Genomic DNA, 17,612 nt, shown 5'->3' with positions numbered 1-17,612 from the left:
CTCTCTTCTACTTACCTTTTCCTTCTCTCTGACCCAAATATGGGTTTTCTCCACCTCTCGATGCTTTTCCCTTGTGACATCTCTTCCAACATCTCTCTGATAATGTTCATCACTATATCTGAACATTTTCAACGCCTGCTCCGTGCCTTGATCCCTGTTCCAAACTCTCTTCTTGTCTCTTTCGACATGTGTACGCCTCTCCCTACTTCTGCTAAACTCTCTCTCTCACACATCCTCCATTCTTCTTGTAAATTTCTCTTTCACCCTCTCTTTTGACCTGTAACTCTCCCAAACTTCCTCTCGGATACCCCCCTTTCCTCTTGAATTCTCACCTCTACTGTTCTCCCACCCTTTTCTACCCTCCGTATCACGAGCCCTCTCCGTAAAATCCTTTCTACATATTGCCCGACTGTTCTTTCCACTTCCTCTGTCCATCTCCATTTTTATCCTCCCTTCTTCCTGGAATCTCCTCTCCTCCCCCTCTCGTCCTAGCTCTTTACGTCCCAGATGCTGACTGTGATCCGGATCGACTTTTTCATTTTTCATCTCAACAGGTTGCCAAACTGTACAACGTTCTTCTACATTCATAGATATCTGACCGCTTCGTTTATTCATTCTGTCGGCTTCCTCCTTTTCTTCCATTTTCTTATTTTTCTTTTCTTTTTTCTCTTTTTTGTGCTTTTCCTTCTTCAGTTTTTTCTTCTCTGCAAAAGAATAACAATAAAAAGCTCATGTTGCAAAATGAATGAGGTATTGGGCTTGGTATATGATTCATTGGATCAGAGAGGAAGTTAATAAGATAGTAAAACCTCACTTAGCCTGACTTCAGATCTCACATATTTGTAGCAAGTTGAAAAGCGTCCAATAAAAGTGTGCTGGAAAAGTTTGGAAGAATACACACGAGTGTGGAATAACAAAGTGGTTTGCATGTAATAGTCCAGTCCACTGTGTTTCTTTGGTTGCCCTATTTGCGATAGTATTGCTCTTATTGTGTTTAGCGTGCTTTACCTGTGTAAAGAAAAATGTCAAAGGAAGCAATCAATAACCAAAAATAAATGATAATCATTAATTACTCGGCTATTTTCCAGCAGGGGAACTAAAGCACAAAAAGGAAGACCAAAAAAAATGGAACAAAGGTGGAAGGATTAAAAACGACCCAAGTCAGATCTGCTGTGAGGATGTTGGAACCCATCTGTGGATCGGTCCCATCGGCCGATGGGTCTGACCCGTTTGGCGACCCATCTGTGGATGCACGAGAAATGACAATGCAGACCCATCGGCCGATGGGTCTGCGCCATCTGCGGATGTGTTAGTTAGGGTTGTTAGGGTTAGGGTTGTTAGGTTGTGGGTGTTAGGGTTGGTTAACCCTAACCCTAACCCTAACCTAACCCTAACAACCCTAACCCTAACCCTAACCCTAACCTAACCCTAACAACCCTAACCCTAACCCTAACCCTAACCCTAACCCTAACCCTAACCCTAACAACTAACCCTAACCCTAACCCTAACCCTAACAACCTAACAACCCACATGTTAGTGGTTAGGGTTAGGGTTGTTAGGGTTAGGGTTAGGTTAGGGTTAGGGTTAGGGTTAGTTGTTAGGGTTAGGGTTAGGGTTGTTAGGATTAGGTTAGGGTTAGGGTTAGGGTTAGGGTTAGGGTTAGTTGTTAGGGTTAGGGTTAGGGTTAGGTTAACTCATCCACCATTGATGCATACACATTCCTTCAAGGTGAACAACACATCCGCAGATGGCGCAGACCCATCGGCCGATGGGTCTGCATTGTCATTTCTCGTGCATCCACAGATGGGTCGCCAAACGGGTCAGACCCATCGGCCGATGGGACCGATCCACAGATGGGTTCCAACAAGGATACTGAGTGCAGGGTGACATGGGGAGCATGCAATGAGGAAGAACATCGGAAAGAGATTTCCTTTTCATCCACAGCTTTCCACAGCCAGGCCTTGATTCAGATGACAAGCCTTTGGTATGGTAGAAACACAGTGGAGGTGTCAGCAGCATGCAGAACAGCACAGTCGACTTAAGCAGTAGAGTACCGAATGAATTCAAGCACCAGGAAATGTCACAGTGGCAGTACAGTCTCAAATAAACAGTGAAAAAACTCCGCGGGTGCCTCCAATAAAATTGGGTGTTGTGAAAAGCCTTGAGAGTGTCAGATAGAAAGCAAAACGTTGCAGCTGAATACTTGCAGGATTGAGTGTGCACTGCTATGCCGTAACTGTCAGATTGCTGGATGTGACTCCTATTTTCCCTGCTGTGCTCATGTTTTGACTCAAACTGCCCCCCCCCCCCCCCCCACCCCATTGCATTTCTTAGGCTGCAACTCAAAGCATTGCATGAGGAGTGAAAGAGGAGGTTCAGTTTGTGAAAATGATGAATCAGCACATCTCCGATATGTTCATGTCGGTGTTATTTCTGCAGCAAGCCGGCAATGTGTACATCAGAAATAGGTCAATTTCCACATAATCTAGCTAAGTGAGGTTTTACTGTACAATGCAAAGAAAAGAAAGGCTAAAATGTAAATAACAAAGAAGAAACCTTTCTTGCTTTCCTTGGAAGTGGACGCCAATGAATCTGAGCTTTGTGGATTCTGGAGGATGTTGTGAACAGACGACCTAGAAGCTTGAATAACTGGGGGTCCACAACCCAACTCGTGAAGAGCATCTGTAGCTTCTGTAGCTTCTGTGTCCTTTGGTGGCCACGTGATCGACTCGCAAAACGACCCTTTATCTGAAGTGTAAGGAAAATTGGAAGAGGCCAAAAGTTAAAAGTACATGAAGGAAGAGGACGACACTGAAAGGAATCAATGTTCGGGGCAGGGGTGAGAGGGGAAGGAGGAGAGTGGAGGAAAGAAAGGGAATATAAATGGGGAAAGGAAAGGAAAATGGAAAACAATATAACACAGCAAAGGTTTCTATAATCCACAAGCTGGGTGGTCATGTGATTAACATCATTGGGATTATGGAATAAGATTTGGAGAATGCATACAATGGTCCATTATATTATTATAATAATAATACATTTATTTTATATAGCGCTTTTCAAGAAGCCCAAAGACGCTTTGACAGAGTACAAAAAACAAGTGCAAAAAGACAAAAATCAATCGGTAAATAATCAAAGCAAAAGGAAGGAGAAGGAGAAGAGATCGTCAGGGGTTAAATGCTGTGGGTTAAATGTTGAATGCAGTGTTGAACAAGTGGGTCTTGAGTGATGTATTGAATGTGGTGAGTGAGGAGGAGTCTCTGATGGTGTGAGGTAGTGAGTTCCAGAGGGTGGGAGCAGCGATGGAGAAGGCCCTGTCCCCCCAGGATCTGAATTTGGTCCAGATTGGGGGGGGGGGGGGGGGGGGGTCAGGAGGTTGGTACCAGCAGACCGGAGGTTGCGGGTGGGAATGTGTCTGGAGAGGAGGTCAGCCAGGTAGGATGGGACCAGGTTATGGAGGGCTTTGTAGGTCAAGAGGAGGGCTTTGTCCTGGCTTCTCTGGGGGATGGGGAGCCAGTGAAGCTTGTAAAGGACAGGGGTGATGTGGTCACGGGTCCGGGAATGGGTGAGTAGACGGGCAGCGGAGTTCTGAATGTATTGGAGTTTATTGGTGATTATTGAGGGTGAACCATAGAGGAGGCTGTTGCAGTAGTCCAGACGGGAGGTGATGAAGGCGTGGATGAGGGTTTCTGCAGCCGTGGAGGAGAGGGATGGACGGAGACGGGCGATGTTTTTCAGGTGAAAGAGGGCTGTCTTTGTGATCTGTTTAGTGTATTTGTCGAAGGAGAGGGTTTGGTTAAAGATGATGCCAAGATTTCGGATGTGAGGGGAGGTGGATACTGGGAAACCGTCGATGTTTAGGGCAAAGTTATGGGTGGATTTGGTGAGCGTTTTGGGCCAATGATGATTATTTCAGATTTATCATAGTTAAGTTTGAGGAAGTTGATTTGAAGCCAGGATTTTATTTCAGTTTTTTTTTTTTTTTTTTTTTTTGGTATACAAGATCGAGGCTCGTGAAGGAGCGAACATTTATCACACAGAAAGACAAACCGACAAACCGACACATAACCGACAAACCGACACATAAAACAAAAAGCATCGGGAGCGGTAGACAAGATGGGGAGAGAGGGTGAAGGACACAAACACAACATTTGAGAGCAGGAACCGAGAGACATGGAGACATCGAGAGAACTGTGGGAGGGAGAGGGCTTTGGGGGGGAGGCATGGGAAAGGGGGTGGGAGAGGCATAAAACATATGGACACTGCCAGGACTACCAGGAAAGAAGTTGGAATTACAAACAAGGTGGATCTGGGGTGAATTAGTGGGGGTAGAAAAGATCAAGGTTTTGGATGGGGGAAGATAAGAGATGGTGGTGAACAGCTGTTTTAAAGACCTGGAGGGAGGAGTGGGATTGAAGGGAGTGTGGGAGTTTGTTCCAGAGGCGGGAGAAAAGAGGAATGAAGGAGTGAAGGTGAGCAGAGAGCCGAGATTTTGGCAGTTTAACCATCAGAGGCTTGCTGGCAGATCTTGTGCGACCTGTTGGAATATTTGGGGGACAGAGCACAGCGAGAGCTGGGGGAGCAAGGCCGGAGAGGAGTCGGTAGAAGACAGAAAGACCACCTACCTGCCTGCGGTGAGTGAGTGAAAGGCCCTCAGAGATAGCTTCATCACGGGAGATTCCAATGATTCTGAAAGCTTTGGTTTCAACAGCGTGAAGCCGAGCTAGGTGTGAGGCAGGAGCACCAGCCCATAGGGGAGAACAGTATTCCATTGAGCTGCGGATGAAAGCCTTGTATGTGGTGAGGAGCTCAGGTGTGCCTAGGAAGGACTTCGCACAACGGAGGATGCCCAGTCGGCGACTGGCTTTGCAGGCCAGCTTGGAAATGTGGTTTTCCCAAGAAAGATCATGGCAGATAGTGAGACCCAAAAGCTTGAGCGACAGAACTTCTTGGAGAGGATTGTTGAGAAAGTAGATGGGAGGGTTGTCCAGTCGATCTTTTCGGAGAGACATAGTAAGAGTGTGAGATTTGTCAGGATTGAAATACATGTTCCACTTGTTTGACCAGTCTGTGATTTTGTCCAGGTCTTCAGAGAGTGAGGAGGCTGCAGACTGCCGATCTGAGGGAAGAGGAATGGAGCGGCAGAGAGTGGAGTCATCAGCAAAGAGATAGAGAGGATTTTCCAGAGAGTCGGAGAGATCATTGATAAAGACCAGAAAAAGCACAGGGCCCAGCACACTGCCTTGGGGAACTCCAGCCTGAACAGGAAGGGGAGATGAGAGAAATCCATTCAGGGCCACACGTTGACTACGACCAGAGAGGAAGTCCGCAAGCCATGCATGGAGATTTCCATGGATACCATAGGAGTAGAGTTTGGTGAGCAGAGCTGGGTGCCAGACCGTATCGAAGGCACGTGATATGTCGAGGGAGACAGCTCTGATTTCCTGTTTGGCATTGAGGACCTCCATCCATTGTTGAGACAGGAGAAGCAGCATGTCCAGAGTAGAGTGACCTGGTCTGAATCCAAATTGATGATCAGAGATCAAGCCATTGGAGAAGAGGAAAGATTTCATATCCGAAGCAATGATGGATTCCATGACTGTGCTGATAATTGGGAGCAGGCTGATTGGTCTGTAGTTAAAAGGATCTGTTTTTGCACCTTTTTTGTGTAAAGCGGTAATGTTTGCTGATTTCCAGGATGCTGGCAGATGACCTTGAGCAAAAGATAGGGTGAAAAGAACAGAGAGAGGGTGAGATAGAGCGGCAGAGCAGGATTTTAGGACCCGTGGGCTGATGCCGTCTGGTCCAGTTGCAGAATCAGAGTTGAGGTTAGACAAAAACTCCTCCACCTTGTCAGGAGAGAAGGACACAGAGTCCAGGAGCAGTTGGGTTCGACTGGGAAAGGTGGGAACAGAGAGAGATGGGTTTGGGACTAAAGATTTTGAGGCAAACACAGAGTTGAGGCATTCGGCTTTGTCACGTGCGATGTCAACTGTGTGGCCATTTGAGGTAAGGGAGGGGATGGAGGGGGAACAAACACCAGAAACGGATTTGACCAGACGCCACCAGGATTTGGAGGAAGGAGACAGGTTTGAGAGTTCGTTCTTGAGTGAGGAGAGATAGTGCTTCCTGGCACTCCTGAGGGTAGACACACACTTGTTCCGAGCTTGGTGGAAAGAACTGAGATTGCCTTCAGTTTGGATTAGCCTTCCAAGAGGCAAAGGCAAGTTGTTTCAGGGCAACTGCCTCACCACAAGATTCGGTGTACCATGGACGGGAGGAAGGGTAAGACAACTGAAGACGAGATGGGATAAATCTGTGCATGAGAGAGATCAGTTTGCTTTGGAAGAATTCCCAGGAAGAATTGACGTCAGAGGCAGTGGAGATGGGAGACCAATCCAGACGATTGATGGCTGCTTGAAGCCTGTCCCAGTCGGCCTGAGTGAAATGCCAGACTCTTCGACGCTGAGGAGGCTCTCTGAGAATGGCCAGAGAGATGTCCACTTTGACAAGCACATGATCAGAAGAACCGATTGGAGGAGAAGAAGAGCAGCAGACATTAGCAGGGAAGTTTGTCATAACCAAATCTAGAAGAGAAGAAACTCCATTGGCTGAGATCCGGGTCGGGAAATTGACAGATTGTGTCAATCCCAGTGAGTCACAGAAGTCCTTTGCTGAGGTGCCATGACTGGTGAGAGAGGAACCCACACCCAACCAGGTGGCATGATGACAGTTGAAGTCACCACATATGAGGAAGAGAGAGTTGGGATGAGTGGATAGAAGTTGGTCCATGTTGTCAGAGAGTGAAATGTAAATTGAGTCATCACTGTTTGGGGGACGGTACAGAACACATATGAACAAAAGGTGGGAGCGGAGAGGAAGCCGTAGCCAGAGGTACTCCTGGGGGTGAGGAGGAGAGAGGGCAGTGCAAGGAGAATGAGGAAGAGAGTTTTTGATAAAGATAGCCACCCCACCACCAGGACGAGGCTCAGGTCTATCATACCGGAAGAGGGAGTAACCAGGAAGAGATATTGAGGAATCAGAGACATCTTGAAGGAGGAAAGTCTCTGTTAAGCAGATCAAGTCTGGATTGTCAGAAGCAACCTGTATGGAGAGATCAGTCAGGTTTGAGCGAAGGCCCCGGATGTTTGAGGTCCATACCGTTAAAGAAGAGAGAGGGGGAGCATCGGGTACAGGACAGGGGAGGGGAGGAGTAGGGTAAGATGAAGGATGAGAGGGGGAGGTAGGGAGAGCAGTTGATAGTGTGTCAGAGATTACAGAAGAGTTCCAAGAAAGGGAAGGATGAGGAGGATGAAAGGTTTGGTGGTGAAGGGATGAGGCAGAGTGAGGAGTTGTTTGAGGGGGGGCATGGGACAGTAGAAGGTTGGGGGGGGGTGGAGGCATGAGATAGAAGGGAGACGAGGTGGGGAGGAGGCAACTTTGAGGAGGGGGGAGGAGGGAGAATTTGAGAGGAATGGTATGGGGGGAGATTTGAATGGGAGGAGTTGGGGGGGAGTTTTGAAGGGGAGGAGTGAGGCGGGAGTTTAGGAGGGGAGGGGCAAGGGGGGAATTTAGGAGGGGAGGGGCAAGGGGGGAGTCTAGTAGTGGAGGGGCAAGGGGGGAGTTTAGGAGTGTAGGGGCAAGGGGGGGGATTTGGAGGGGAGGGGCAAGGGAGGAGTTTATGAGGGGAAGGACAAGGGGAGAGTTCAGGAGTGGAGGGGCAAGGGGGGGCATTAGGAGGGGAAGGGCAGGGGGGGACTTTAGGAGGGGAAGGGCAGGGGGGGAGTTCAGGAGTGGAGGGGCAAGGGGGGGAGTTTAAGAGTGGAGGGGAAAGGGGGGAGTTTAGGAGTGTAGGTGCAAGGGGGGGGATTTGGAGGGGAGGGGCAAGAGGGGAGTTTAGAAAGTGGATGATTAATGAAAGACGAACATTGATAACAAATTGGGTTTGTTGTGATTTTCAAGTTAGCAATCCGATTCAGAACGATGGAGGAGGGATGGAATGAATGTGAATTTAGACCATGTCGTGAGGGAGACGTATAAGATATTGAATTTCTTTTTTTTGACGTGGAATGAGTTGGAGAGGAAATTGAGAAAAGCCTTTTAAATAGGAAGAAAAACAGCGTGTTGTAATATACCACTGAATAAACCACTGAAGGGGAAAGGTTAAACATATTTAAAATAATATTTAAACAGAACCGCGAACAATCTTATATGCACAAAATACCAACGGGGGGGAGGGCCGAGAGGGACCACCACGAGTCACGTGAACAGGGCAAAAGGTGGATGGCAAGGCGATAATGGGGGCGGGGCGAAAAGCACCGCGATACACCTGGACAGAAAGTACAGGATGAGACAACGGCACACGTGGAGAAAGGAAAAATAAATGTTTTGTTTTTTTTGGGGGGGGGGTGGGGTGGGGTGGGGGGGGTGGGGTGGGGTGGGGTGGGGGGGGGGGTGGGGTGGGGTGGGGGGGGTGGGGTGGGGTGGGGTGGGGTGGGGATTTAAAACGTTAGACAGAGTATTACGTTCGGTGTAGAAGGGAAAAACTGAGAGCCAAGCAAAACACGATGTAGGGGACTTAAGTTAAGAAACACCGACAGGGGTACAAGGCCGCACACGAGGCGCAGAATAGGATTAATTAATTACGAGTTACAGGAAATTCAAACCAAAACTAACTATAAACAAACAATAAAGCATGGATGATAAAGTAACGAGTTGAAATTTGACAAACACACGAATGAAAAAATAACCACTTTGGATGCCCGGAGAGAAACCAAGCCTCCAGGACGGAAGCTTCAACAACTAGGCCGCGTGACCGCGCGCGGCACGAGATACTCGACTATTTTTTACAGGTATGAAAGATTAACCCTGATAAAACTTCCGAGGGACACTTAAAAGGTACACACACGTAAGATAAACAGTTTAGACAAGAATACAAATGTGACAATGACTTAGCTTCGAGCGTGCGCGAAGATCGTGGAACAGCTTCGAAAATCCGTGACCGCCCCGATCAAGATCTCGCGAGATCTCGCCAATCGCATCAGTGATCTCGCATCAGTGATGCAGTTTGTCAGGATAGAGTGGGTGGCGGTGGAGATGGACTTGGTGGAGATGAAAAGCTGGATGTCATCGGCGAAGCAGTGGAATTGGAGACCATGACAGCGGATTTCGTGACCAAGGAGGACAGGTACAGGATGAAGAGGAGGGGGCCAAGAACTGAACCTTGGGGGACACCTTGGGGGAGGGGAGCAGTGGGGGATTTTCAGTTATTGATGGAGATGAACTAGCGTCTGTCAGAGAGGTATGATTTGATCCAAGAGAGGGCAGTGCCGGTAATGTTAAAGGTGGTTTCAAGTCGGGTGAGGAGGATGGTGTGATTGATGGTGTCAAAGGCGGCGCTGAGGTCGAGGAGGATGAGAATGTTGAGGTTGCCAGCGTCAGAGGAGAGGAGAAGGTCGTTGGTGATTTTGAGGAGAGCAGTTTCAGTACTGTGGTTGGAGCGGAATCCGGATTGGAATGTTTCATACAGGTTATTGGCAGAGAGGTGATGTTTAAGTTGAGTGGCGACAGCGCGTTCCAAAACTTTTGACAGAAAGGGTAGGTTGGAGATGGGTCTGAAGTTATTTAGGGTGTCAGGGTTGAGTCCAGGTTTTTTCAGAATGGGGGTAACAGCAGCAATTTTGAGGGATGGTGGGACGATGCCTGTAGACAGGGAGGAGTTTATTGTTGCAGTGATAAGTGGAGAGAGAGCAGGAAGGGAGGCCTTGACAAAGCTGGAGGGGATGGGGTCAAGAGTGCAGGTGGCAGTTTTCATTCCTATGAGGAGTTCAGAGAGGTCAGTAGGGGAGACTGGGGAGAATTGAGACAGGGGTTGGCAGGATAAGGGGGGGCAGGTGGTTTGAGGGGGAGCGGGTGCGGTGGTGGTTAAGCTGTTGTAGATGTTGTCAATTTTGCATTGGAAGAATGAAAGGAAGGAGATGCAGTTGTCTACTGTGAATGACTGGGTGGTGGTGTTCAGGGGGCTGAGGAGTTTGTTTATTGTAGAGAAGAGTGCTTATGGGTTTCCGGAGCCAGAGTGGATAATTTGAGTAGTAGGCGGAGCGGGCATCTTTGTAGTGTTGTAGGTGGTCCTTGTAGGCTTGGGAGTGAATTGTGAGACCTGTTTTATTGCGGAGTCTTTCAAGTTGGCGAGCACGAGTTTTCATCAGGCGGAGTTCCGGGGTAAACCAGGGAGCAGAATGGGCGAAAGAAACTGTTTTGGTTTTTATAGGTGCAAGCTGGTCGAAGCAGAAGAAGAGAGTGTGGTTGTAGTAGTCAGTGAGGTCGGAAGGGGTGTGGAGGTCAACGAAGGGAGAAGTGGACATTTTTTCAGAGAGGGTGGATGAGAATGAGGTAGGTGAAAGAGCGTTTAGCTTACGGAAGTTGATAGTGCGATAATGCCTTGGTGCTGGGGTGGGGATGTTGATGGTCATAGTGATGGCTAAGTGGTCAGAGAGGGTGAGGTCGGAGCCAGAGAGATGGTGCAAAATTAGTCCAGTAGAGCAGACAAGGTCGAGAATGTGACCACGGTTATGGGTAGGAAAGTTGACACGTTGAGTGAGGTTAAAGCAGGTGAGTAAATCAGTGAAGTCAGTGGTTATTGTGGAGTCAGTGGAGTCCATCTGGATATTGAAATCACCGAGGAGGAGGATTGAGGGGGAGAGGGAACAGAGCTGGGTCAGAAAGTAGGAGAAGTCAGACAGGAATGATGGGTGTGGTTTGGGAGGGCGGTAGACGACAGCCATGACTGACTGTGTGTGACCAGAGAGTTTAAAAGCCAGGTGTTCAAATGATGGAGCAGATGAGATGGAGATGAGGCTGGTCTTTATGTCTTGTCGGTGAATTACGGCAATTCCACCACCTCGGCCCTCCGAGCGTGGTTTATTGATGTAAGAATATCCATTGGGTGTAGTGAGGTTGAGTGAGAAGTAGTCCAGAGGTTGTTGCCAGGTTTCAGTGAGACAGAGAAAGTCCCATTTATTATCCAGAATGTAGTCGTTCAGGATGAGGCTTTTGTTGTTGAGGGACCGGGTATTGAACAGGGTGAGCTTGATGTTGTTTTGTCCGGTGGGGATGAACTCAGGTGATTTAGCCAGGGTTTGCAGACAGGAGGTGCGATCGTGTGCGTTGCTGTGACCCCATGCGCTGGGACGATGAGTGGGAGTGCGCTGAGCCGACCAGAGTACGGGAATGGAGTGACCTGTTTGTGAGTAAACAAACTTACGACCGGAGCCTCTATGAATGTATCTGGGTCGTCGCAGGAGTCCGTGGTATTTGATTGCAGAGATGCATGATGGGGTGGAGTGAGTATTGAGCAGAAGAAGCCTTGCAGCGGAGTACCTCAGAGCCATGCCAGGCAGGAGCGAAGGGACGAGTACGAGGCCAAGGTCGAGGAGGCAAAGCGGCAAATGCAGCAGCAAACGACCGCAGCCGCTAATCAAGACCACAGCGGCAAACAGCCACTGCCGCAAACAACCGCAGCCGCGAAATCAAGCAAACCAAGACCGCAGCGGCAAACAGCCACCGCCGCAAACAAGTTAAACAACGGCCACAAACAACGGGAGTGGGCCTGAGGAAACAGTGGAGTAGCCGGGCAGGCGAAGCCAGGAGCAGAGCCGGGACCAAGCAGAGGGCAGACCCAATGGTCAAAAATCCGCCACGACCACCAGAAAAGCAAACTATGTGCAATGGCCCAGTCGGAGAAGCGGCGAACAAGTAACGCCAGTGTCCTCTCCAGACCGGACCGGAAGCGGCTTGTTGATTATATATTAAATTATATATTAAAAATAATTATATATTAAAAAATCTCTGTTGTTGATTGAATGATATGTCAGCTGTTTGTCCAAAGGAAATGAACGAATTAACAACAAGAAAAAAGGGTTACCTTTCTGTTGATTTTTGCCTGCATGAAATTTCTAATGTGTATGCTATGCTGCATTCGTATCACTTGTAGGTACAAACGAAAACTTCAATTGTCATGATATTTTGAGTAAATATTTGCAATATGCAACATCAGAGCATGGGAATTAATAAACAGGAAGAGAGATTTTGGGTTTTTCCACGTGCTGATGTAATGTGCAACTCCAGTTTCTACCTTACTAAAGCTAAGTTTTCCGAACTGGATTTGTCGTGTTTTTAGGTTACATTTCAGGTGTTGCTGTTATATCCTGTCCAATATTTCATGTTAAAAGGTGTCAAAAAATAAAGCTTGGTCTCGGCAAAAAAATAACATAGAACGGTTCATAGAACGGAAGTAACATAACAAAAAGGGATTTAAAAAGATCTTCAAACTATTTGAAATCAATCATTCGACTGTCCGGAAGATCATCTACAAGTGGAGAAGATTCCAAACAACTGCCAACTTGTTCAGGCCAGGCCGCCCCAGCAAGTTCAGCCCGAGAGCAGACCGCAAGATGCTGAAACGAAGTCTCTAAGAACCCCAGAATGTCATCACGGGACCTAAAGGTAGCTCTTGCCACTGTTGATGTCAAAGTGCATGAGTCTACCATTAGAAAGAGGCTGCACAAATTTGATCTACATGGGACGTGTGCCAGGAGGAAACCTTTTCTGTCCACAAAGAACATCAGGGCAAGACTAAAGTTTGCCAATGAACACATAGGCAAATACCAGCACTTCTGGAACAATGTGCTCTGGAAATATGAGTCAAAGGTAGAGCTATTTGGCCACAGTACCAGAAGACATGATTGGCGAAAACCAAAGACAGCATTTGACCACAAGAACCTGATACCAACTGTAAAGCATGGTGGTGGAAATATTATGGTTTGGGGCAGCTTTGCTGCATCAGGGCCTGGGCAGCTCACCATCATAGAATCCACTATGAATTCTTCATTGTACCAGAGGGTGCTTGAGGATAATGTGAGGCCATCTGTCGGAAAGTTGAAGCTCAACTGAAGGTGGACCTTGCAACATGACAATGACCCTAAACATACCAATAAATCCACCAAGGAATGGCTGAAAAGAAAGAAATGGAGGGTTCTGGAATGACCAAGTCAAAGCCCGGATCTAAATCCCATCGAGATGTTGTGGGGGGGATTTGAAACGAGTTGTGCATGCAAGAAACCCCTCAAACATCGCACAGCTGAAATAATTCTGCATGAAGGAGTGGGCAAAAATTTCTCCCAGTCGATGTCAGAGACTGGTAGACTGTTATAAGAAACGCCTACTTGAGGTTGTTTCTGCCAAAGGGGACAATACCACCTATTAGAGCCAAGGGTGTACTTACTTTTTCCACATGCGAAATTTGTATTTATGTTTATTTAAATTATACAATGGACTACAAAATGTAAATGTTTCATGATATTTGTTATATTATATCACCTTTATCTATCAATATTGTTGAAATGAAGATCAAATAGCTGTATGTTGAAATATATTGAAAAAGTCAAAACTTTACATGGGGTGTACTTACTTTTTCACGTGACTGTATATATATATATATATATATATATATATATATATATATATATATATATACATATATATATACATATATATTGTTACGGTTTTGCGCGACCCCCGTTCCCTTACCAAGGGGAGATTAATCCCCTTGTTCTCCTTGGGTCTTCGCAACCGCATGACTGAATCGCCACTTCCGGTCAGATGCGGGACAGGGTTTCGGGACAATTTTTGCACGTACCTAAGTACGCACGCCGCCGCGGAAGCGGGGATCAAGTCTCGCATGAACCACGTGTAATTTGAGTACACCCGAGCGGATTGCGTACCACGTGGTCCGTGCTGTTACCTTGCTATTGGAACCCGATCAGAGCGATATAATTCATACCACGCTAAGTCAATGATGGAAAACACGAGACGGTCGAATCAAAGGAATAGCAGGTTTAATTATCATTATTTACAATGTACACTGGTAGAAGAAGCAGAGACACAGGGCAGTCTTAAACAGTCTTACTTATCTTTCCAGACAATGGGCCCATTCACACTCACAGGGGGATGAAGGAAGGATTGTTCATGCGCTGAACGCGCCGGCCTTGGTCGTCCAGGAACAGCTCACCCGGCGTGGCCCTCTGGCGGTCACTGCACATATCCCGACGAAGGCAGGCAGGCGGGAGGAATCCGCGCAGTGCATCTCTGTAGCCCGGCATGGCTGTCTTTCACAGCGTGATTAATACAACTACATGCTTTCACTCTCGTAACTCAATGGAGGATCTGACTCAAGCTCAACCGAGAACTCAACTTGTAACTCATGCGCGTTTCACCCGAGCTCATCACTTGTAACTCGTCTGCCTCCCTTCTCATAACTTGGCGCTCCGAACCGACTCTCATAACTCGTCTGCCTCCCTTCTCATAACTGAGGCGGGGGCTCTGGGCACAGGGTTATATCGCCACACCCTGGCCCGCATTGAATGTTCCAAGCCCCGCCTTTTGCCACAGTGGTAAGCCACTCCCCTCGAGCCCTGATTGGCGGCTCGTGCTTACCGTCACTCCCACTCCTCCTGGCCCGCCTTCCTTCGGCCTTGATCGACTTGTTCAGGCCAGCCTCGTGGTATTTCGCGCCAAAACCCAAAGCATCGAGGCATCATAAGCATCGTAAAGGACCTAACTCTCCTTGTCGTACTCAATGCAAAACTAAACACAGGAAAGGTCTACGCTTACATTTACTACGAAATAACTGAGCTTAAACGAGGCTACGTGTTGTAGTGTAACTAAACTATGAGGGGAAATTAACCTTTATTTGTAAAAACACCAAACTGCAACAATATATATATACATATGTATATATATATATGTATATATATATATATATATATTATATATATATATATATATACATATATATATATATATATATATATATATATATATATATATATATATATATATAGTTACGGTCCGCGGATTAGATGTTATTTTTACCGAGCGGTGGTGTAACCGCGGCCGAACAGTTGTTCCCTGACTAAAACCCGATTTACCCAAACGTTGGCCGTATCGCGCCACAGCTACTCAATCGGGAAAACTCTAAAGCGACCGAATGCAAAGAGGAAGAAGACGTACAGAAGAGTAACGGGATTTATTATTTACACACACAAGCAAAAAGGAGCAGTCACGATTATGTACAGGGACATGAGACGCAGGTGACACAGTGAATTCCTTATACAAGCTGAATTACCTACCCAGGACAGAACAAACAAAGATGACTCACACGGGGAATTGCAGAGTGGATTGGCTGGAAGGAGGTGTGTGGCTGGAGGGGGAGGACGGCACGGAGCTGGCTGGAGCTTGATCCCGCACGGGACGTCGGGCTGGACCTCGACGGCCGCTGATGCCACCGATCCTGTCGTGTGCGCGGGATCACGGGTCGGATCACGGGTCGGATCACGGGTCGGATCACGGTCGGAGCCGACGCGCTGGTGGGGGCCTGGCGTGACGGGTTCTCTCCTCTCTCTTTCTTGGTCCAACCACTCTTTCTCCACCGACAACTCAACGCAACCACTCAACGCAACCACTGACCACCCCTGACGACCAACTCAGCTCTTGTCATGGGCCTCTCTACGCGCTCTTGCTCTGACGACCCAGCTCTTTCCTTTGTACTCGTCTCTCCTCTGTAAAAGCTCATCTGCTTGGGGAACGCCCCCGCGGCGGGTTATATAGGCCCCGCCCCTCAACCTTTGCGAACCTCCCCCAAACGCTCTTCCTCCGCCCTCTCAAACCAAACCCCTCGTGCTCGGTTGGTTGTTCGGGGCTGGCTCACTCCTCCCCTCTATGACGAGGTGGAGACACGCCTTTCTTCCCCAACCCTGCCTCGTGGCCAATGGTGGTTGAAGAAAACCACCCAAAATGCAGTTGGCCATTGAAATGAAATGAAAGGGGACCTATTCTTATTTCACTTGGTGCAATGGAGTATTTAAATTAATGGGAGACACAGCCTTACCCTAAGACACATAATAAGATATAAGCTACTGAACAAGGGTTTTATCGGGTCCTGCAATGTGGTGTTTCATGGAATAACTACCGAGACGCCCTTTGACCTTTACACTACGGAGGTATTTACAAGGAATCATTACATTTTACAGAGGGTGATATTTACAACAATTTACTATACAATACACACCATAAAAAAAAACACAATCCTCATATCCACAACGCTGCACCCTCCTCCTCTTAGGCCCCCTCCCGGGCCTACAACTTTAATTTAGTGTGACACGTAGGTGTAGTTCCCTCTACTTTTAACCTGACCCTGAGTGCGACAGTTTTAAAACATAAATAAATGTGTCCCGCTGCTCCATTGCACCCTGCCTAACAGACTCACGCCCACAGTTAACCGAATTGCGGAATGGTCTTCAAACTACACACTGACGGTGGGGAGCATTATTTACAGTTGACACTACTTTTATTTACAAGACTAACCCAGGACCTGTGATTGTTCTTTCTGGCGGGGGGGAGACAGTCTGCTCTGCATCAATGCACCATGAAAGCACCCAAAACGCACCAAAACACCCTCAAGCACCCATCGGTGCAGTCACCATAGTTCATCAATAAAAATAAATCAACAACCCCTAACCCTGCAGGTGGTCTCTTGCTCTTCGGCTCCCTCTGCTGGCTATTATTATTTCTTCCAGTTGTTGTCATTTTCCTTTGCTGGCGGCCTATTTGTATTAAAACTTGCACCCAACGTGTCCCTTTTATTTATTTATGGCCCACCAGGCCGACTACGTGTGGTTCACCTGTGGGGCATCGGTGCCCTGTGGCCAAGGTCCGCCAGCAAGATTTCGGGCCCTCATGGCCGGTTCCAGCAGAGAGGCCATGCCCCAACCCATGGGGTCCAGAAGTGGTGCTCGGCCACAGACATGTGGTCCATCATGTGGTGCATCGATGCAGACAGCTGGTTCTGAGAGTTCCGGGCGCACAATGGCCGACTCACGCACGCTCCCCTCGGCGCCCAATGGCGCACAGGTCATGTGGGAGACAAAAGGGGAAAGACAAATGAGCGAGGGGTAAGGTCACAAGGGTACACGTCAATAAGGCAATACAAGGCGAAATGCGTACGGAGAGCGAAATGAGAAAGCTCGTCCCTACCGTATGTCACCCCCCCCTGTCACCTACATTACCCTTGCCCTTACCCCATATTTACAAAATCTACACATTTACAAATTCGTCGCTACTGTCACGTCTCCCCTTATTTCCCCTACACCAAATTCGTCACCACAATCCCTCTATCCAAAATTTGCCATCACCCAATTCGTCATCAATCCTCATAAGAAGGAAGAGATGGAACAACAAAGCACAATGTCACACCCACGTCATGATGCGTCTCACAATCCAAAACATTTGCACATAAAAAATAATCAAAACAACCTGGCATGGTGTGGAGTACCTGTCACCTCAGGTGAGTGGATGCAGATGGTGCAAGGAGATTCTTCATCCTCACTATCCTCTAAATGACTTTAACACACGTTACACTACCCGGGGTCTCTCCCTGCCAATCCATTGGCCAACTTACACTATGGGTTCTAAAAACCAATTCCCATTGACCAAACTGTGGTGCTTCTCAATTTGGGGTCTCACTCCCCCGATTCATCTCCCGGTGCCCTTGCACA

General features: G+C 47.8%; 1 long non-coding RNA gene across 1 annotated transcript in view; it reads right to left on the bottom strand.

Moving 5' to 3' along the window:
- Nucleotides 1-2,556: 2,556 nt before the first annotated feature.
- LOC137425404 (uncharacterized) overlaps nucleotides 2,557-17,612 on the bottom strand; it is a 35,265-nt gene continuing 20,209 nt past the window's right edge. Inside the window, exon 2 of the long non-coding RNA XR_010984110.2 lies at nucleotides 2,557-2,748. This is a non-coding gene — a long non-coding RNA (uncharacterized LOC137425404). The remainder of the gene's footprint in view (nucleotides 2,749-17,612) is intronic.

This window comes from Myxine glutinosa, chromosome 4, assembly GCF_964187855.1.
Source record: "Myxine glutinosa chromosome 4, kmMyxGlut1.1, whole genome shotgun sequence".
Classification (NCBI taxonomy): Eukaryota; Metazoa; Chordata; class Myxini; order Myxiniformes; family Myxinidae; genus Myxine; species Myxine glutinosa.
The sequence above is the reverse complement of the archived record's forward strand: the minus strand, read 5'-3'. Positions and strand labels throughout refer to the sequence as shown.